Source organism: Triticum dicoccoides, chromosome 3A (genome assembly GCF_002162155.2).
Source record: "Triticum dicoccoides isolate Atlit2015 ecotype Zavitan chromosome 3A, WEW_v2.0, whole genome shotgun sequence".
Classification (NCBI taxonomy): domain Eukaryota; kingdom Viridiplantae; phylum Streptophyta; class Magnoliopsida; order Poales; family Poaceae; genus Triticum; species Triticum dicoccoides.
Genome location: NC_041384.1, coordinates 165,798,649 through 165,803,553, shown reverse-complemented (window position 1 = coordinate 165,803,553; position 4,905 = coordinate 165,798,649). Strand labels below are relative to the sequence as shown.

At 41.2% G+C, this 4,905-nt stretch overlaps 1 long non-coding RNA gene across 2 annotated transcripts; it reads left to right on the top strand.

The window, feature by feature from the left end:
* The first annotated feature begins 598 nt into the window (after window positions 1–598).
* On the top strand, window positions 599–3,073 carry LOC119267724. 2 transcript variants are annotated; one of them, XR_005132576.1, is made up of 3 exons: window positions 599–1,778; window positions 2,303–2,435; window positions 2,541–3,073. It is a non-coding gene; the product is annotated as an uncharacterized LOC119267724 (long non-coding RNA). The 2 variants fall into 2 exon arrangements; XR_005132575.1 differs by having other exon boundaries at window positions 599–2,435.
* The last annotated feature ends 1,832 nt before the right edge of the window (window positions 3,074–4,905 follow it).

Here is a 4,905-nt window from a genome sequence, read left to right as displayed (position 1 = left end):
GTGTGATGTTTAAAACTTTAAATACACAATGCACAACTTTGGTGGCACCTGCCTCGCAAACCCGAAAGCACCCTTAGATATATCTATAATGACATAATGTCGTAGCTACCTAGCTACAGTGCTTGACCCACCTCCCACTTCGTGTTAGCGGGGCAGATGCACGTAATGATACTTTGGTCATACATGCATGTCGCTATGACCTACCATAAGACGGACCAGTGAATCTATCGCTTGGTCAAACGACAACTGTTGTTGTCGATAAGAAATGGATAGAATAATATATATATATATGTATATATATATATATATATATATATATATATATATATATAAGGGTCACGCTATTCGTCACCCTGAGTGAGAAATAGTTATTCTTCACCCTAGACGAACGAGGCACCACGGCCACTAGAGAGAAACAAAATCGTTCGATGTAAACTTACCTCGCCGCGGCCACGAGAGAGAAACAAAATTGTTTGGTGTAAATTTACCTCACGGGTGGGCAAGAAAAAGACACGGTAAGGCTACCGAGGTAAATTTACCTCGGGTGTGTCTAGTTGTCTACTACGGATAGAAAACTAATTATACGGATCGTGGCAGAGTTCTTCCAATCACCTATGCCGTGCGCAGCCAGGGCGGTTCCCATTCTCGGGAGGCCAGCGGCAGGGGTCACTCTTCCCTACGGGCTACGGCCGTGAGCTGGATACGGTGGTCGGGTAGAAGCGGAGGAGGTCTTTCCCGTTGACGGGATTCAGTTCAACGGTAGCGGCGCTGCCGGGTCTAACCGCAACCTCATCGCTAGGGCGGTGCTCGTCCACGTCGCAGCACTACGCGCCGGGGTCAGCACTACCCACGCCTCCCGCTCTCTCCACCGGCTTCGTCGTGTAATCCTGCAACAGCAAGCTGGTGCAAGAGGTTAGTGAGGTCTCTATAGGAGAGGCGCTGACATGTTGGTCTTGTGTCTCCTCTAGTCATCCCCCATTCTCGCGACCCCGCGATTGAATCTAGATCCGGAGATTTCACGGGCTGCCGACGAGTCGCCATAGTTTAACTGCAATCGGTCTCATCTGTAAGTTTTGTCACTGCCTCTACCTCATGCGCCCATAAGCTCGTGCTCCGCCCTGCCTCTCCGTACCTGGCCGCCTCCATCGCCTCTCACGGCATCCCTACCTATTTTGATAGACTGCAATTTGTTTCTGTCATGAATAATGCATTAGAATATTTTGTGTGTGATGAACTTGACATCTACGGGTATATGGTAAATTGTGGTAAGGTAATTCCATGTAAAGTGATCCCTTTAGCCTATTCAAATGAGAGCAGAAGGAGACGACCATGTTATGTGAAATTAAAAAATTTATGTCAAGGCCTTATAATATTAGAGCAATCAATGCATATCTTTCTGAAAAGGAGAAGAGTATCAGTAGCTCAATTTGTCGAGTGCACAGTCCAACATTATCTCAGTTGTATTTTTTAGTTGTTGTTTGGGAACTGTAATATCATATCTGAAGGTTAAAGTGACTCTCAATTAATACGATGACCATGTTCTTGTTGTATTTCAGTTATGTGTGCAAATCAGATTTTGAGTTCTCCTGGTTTAATTAAGAACCAGATCAGTTATGTATTCATCCACTCTCCTCTTTCTTTTTGTGATCACTGAAAAAGCTTGGTCTATTTGACGTGAAAAAGATGGCAGAATGTGTAACCATGATATTTTCCTAACATCAAATTGATTTGGTTGCAGGATTCATTCGGCACCACATGTAGATGCATCGTGAACAAAGGTTCATTTATGGATTTCTAGAAGATAAAAAAAGGAATATTTGTGTCTACCGGCCTGCATTATGCTTTAAAATGTGTTTGCTCATATCAAAAAGATTTTGGTCAAGAAAAAAGTAGAGTTTATCTCCTCCGTTACGTTGAATCAAGTTTTAGAACAAAATTAATTGATATTTAGTTTGCATCCAAAATTTTCCTTTAGTTTTACATAGTGTTGTTGTGATGCATGTAACTGGGTATGAGAAGAAACTCTTGTTCTGTTGTTCATATAATTCCTTGCTTACATTTTTCTGTCCATTTTGCATATTAATAGCTCTTGCTTTTTAATAGGTCATCGAGTTTCTTTGTGACAACTGCAGTTTTGCACATTTCTAAATTATTCTCTTGATATGAAGGGCATGGAAATAAGAGATCAAATTTTCCTTCTCATTCTCATGCGACTCCTGATATTTGACCTATCAGCTATGTGCATCTGGGCTTTCATACATGTTATTTAGCTTACGGTGAGATCTGCATCTTTGTATTGCAGGTGGTTGTCAATCTGCTTTTTCTAACAACATTGGGAAGGGTGCTCTTAGGCGATGTTGTTCCTTATGCTGATAGTTCCAGTATTCCACCACACTTGTTGATATTACTTGTGTAGGCTTACTTCAGAAGTTCAGGTTTGTTGGTCTAACACCTTCTGCATTCTTATTTGGTTGTCATTACTGGTTTTGTTCATCTTCTGCCTCTACATGTTTGCACAAATCCTCAACTTGGTCGATCAGCTCCCTTCTTGGGTTCCCGTAGAGGAAGAGACTCTCATCTCCTCTTAGCTGCAATGGACGAGTCAATATGCCCTAGGAAGTTGTGGACATCGTAGGTGTGTCCACCTTATCATGGTGCGTGCATCCATGATAGAGACAAGTGAATCAAGTAATTCGGTATGAACTTCTTGAGTGCATGGGGTACTAAAGGTGCAACAACATCAAGGACTGTGCCACGAGGAACAGTTGGAGCGGTCGTGGAAACATCGGGGATGCTTATCATCACCCATGAGGACGGACACAACCACGTGCAGCTGCTCTACTTGTCGGTGCTCACCGCAAATTCTAAAGCCTGACTGAAGCTACGAATGGCAAAAGACGATAGAAGAACTCTAAATTTTTATGCCATGATGGAACAGATCATTTAGCTACTCTTTGGTTATTTAGTCTGACAAAAGATCAGAATGCAAGTGAAATTTGTAACACCAAGGCAAATATTTTCCCGCTATATTTTTCATGATGTATAATAGATAGTACTTGATTGGGGTGCAATACATTTACCTTTTGAAATATTCTGTCGATAAAATTGCTCCATGCCATTGTCAAATTGCCTTGTGCATGCGCGCGCGTGTGCGTGCGTGCGTGTGTGTGTTTAGCAAATTGTGATAGGCTTGTCAATAGGTGTCTTTGTTGCGAGTATCCGAGAATAATCATGTTAATTTCTTGGTCCCTTCTTCCTGTTTGCATCTTCCTGCAATATTTTGACTAACTACCCTATCATACACAAAAAGATTGCTGAGCATGATGGGCATATTAAATAAGAAAATTGTTATCCTACAGAATGACCTTGAAAATGGTAGTCTGAAAATCCTTGAACAGTATTCCAAAGCTTTGTTTTGTCTCATGTAGTTCGACTGTAATTACCTTGAAACAATTTTTCATCATCCATACAAGTCAAAGACAATGATTTCAGGCATGAGCATTGTATGAAAAATGCAGCCACCACAAGTCTCAGATCTTTTTCTTTCCAAAAAGTGGCAAAAGCTTTGCCTCAGTCTAAACCATACCATAAGAGCATAGTGCCTCTCCCAGCAAACATGGTGACCCAGTACCGCATTTCATTTCTTTTAGGGAAGTACACTAGCACAAGAGTGATGCCAACAATCCAAAAGCCCATGACCAATTCTCAGTGCTGAACTGTTGATTGAAATAAGAACATGTTCTGAAGAACTAAAATAAAAGGGGCATATGTATCACCAACAAAACCCACTACACCCCATCCCTACAAGTACAACTACGAGTATAGACAAAATTCATTTGGAATGCTACTCAGTGACCAGCAGCAGGAAACATATAAAAAAACTATTTTAGAACAGATCACTACTGGGATGATTACATCAGGGTGCGACTAGGCTCGCATGCCCAACATCACTGCCCTCGTACATATTCGAACTTGATCTTCAAACAGCTTAACTTGCAGGTGGCGAGAGATTTCCATCAATGTCTTCTGTTCAACAATCTCTCCAGCGACTGAAATATTCTTATCCACGGACTGGAAGCAACAAAGTATCCGATGAATAGTGCTGAAGCCATACACTAAAATACGAAGACATGTTCCAGAAAACCAATTCAGTTTGCAAGAAAATACATTCCTCTAACAGAGACCTGAAAAAACAGAATATATTCAGTTCTTCGACGCATACCAACAAACAGGTAGAGGACAGCAACAAGAAAATATCGCACTTGAAGGTTAATCCAGGCTTCACTGCCTTACAAACTGAAAAAAATTAAAGATATCACATGGGAAGTTTGGATGCACCCAATTCATCATAATCACATGAACGTGCTGGCTACAGGTGTGAATCAAAAGTATCCTGAGAAACAAGAGAGAAAGGTCAAGCTCTGTAAGTACTGGTTCAATGCACACTAAACCGTGCCTTGTATCAAATTGAGCCAGGTACAATTGGATAAGAAGCATGAAACGAAAGAGACAAAGGTTAAACGATGTGGACACATCATGCCGTAGCATCAGAACTTAAATAACTTAAAAGCAGGCTACCACTGGCTATACTCATAATGAAATGGAGCACCTAAGAGCATTAATTCATATAAAGGGTAAATTTGCAGCACAACCAAGATGACAAGAAAGTCTTGCGACAGCAAATATTTTGAGCTACTAAATAACATGTTGTGACTATTTATATGGCTTCATGCATTGTGCAGCAACATTCTCCATATGTGTAACAACTACAACCACTTCGCTGACTCTGATATCTCCTTCCTTACTTGTAGTTCTCCCACTTCTCTTGCACAATCTGAGCATATTCTTCTGCCCAAACCAGAAACAGACCAAAAATAGCGGAGATACCATCTATAGTCATGTATT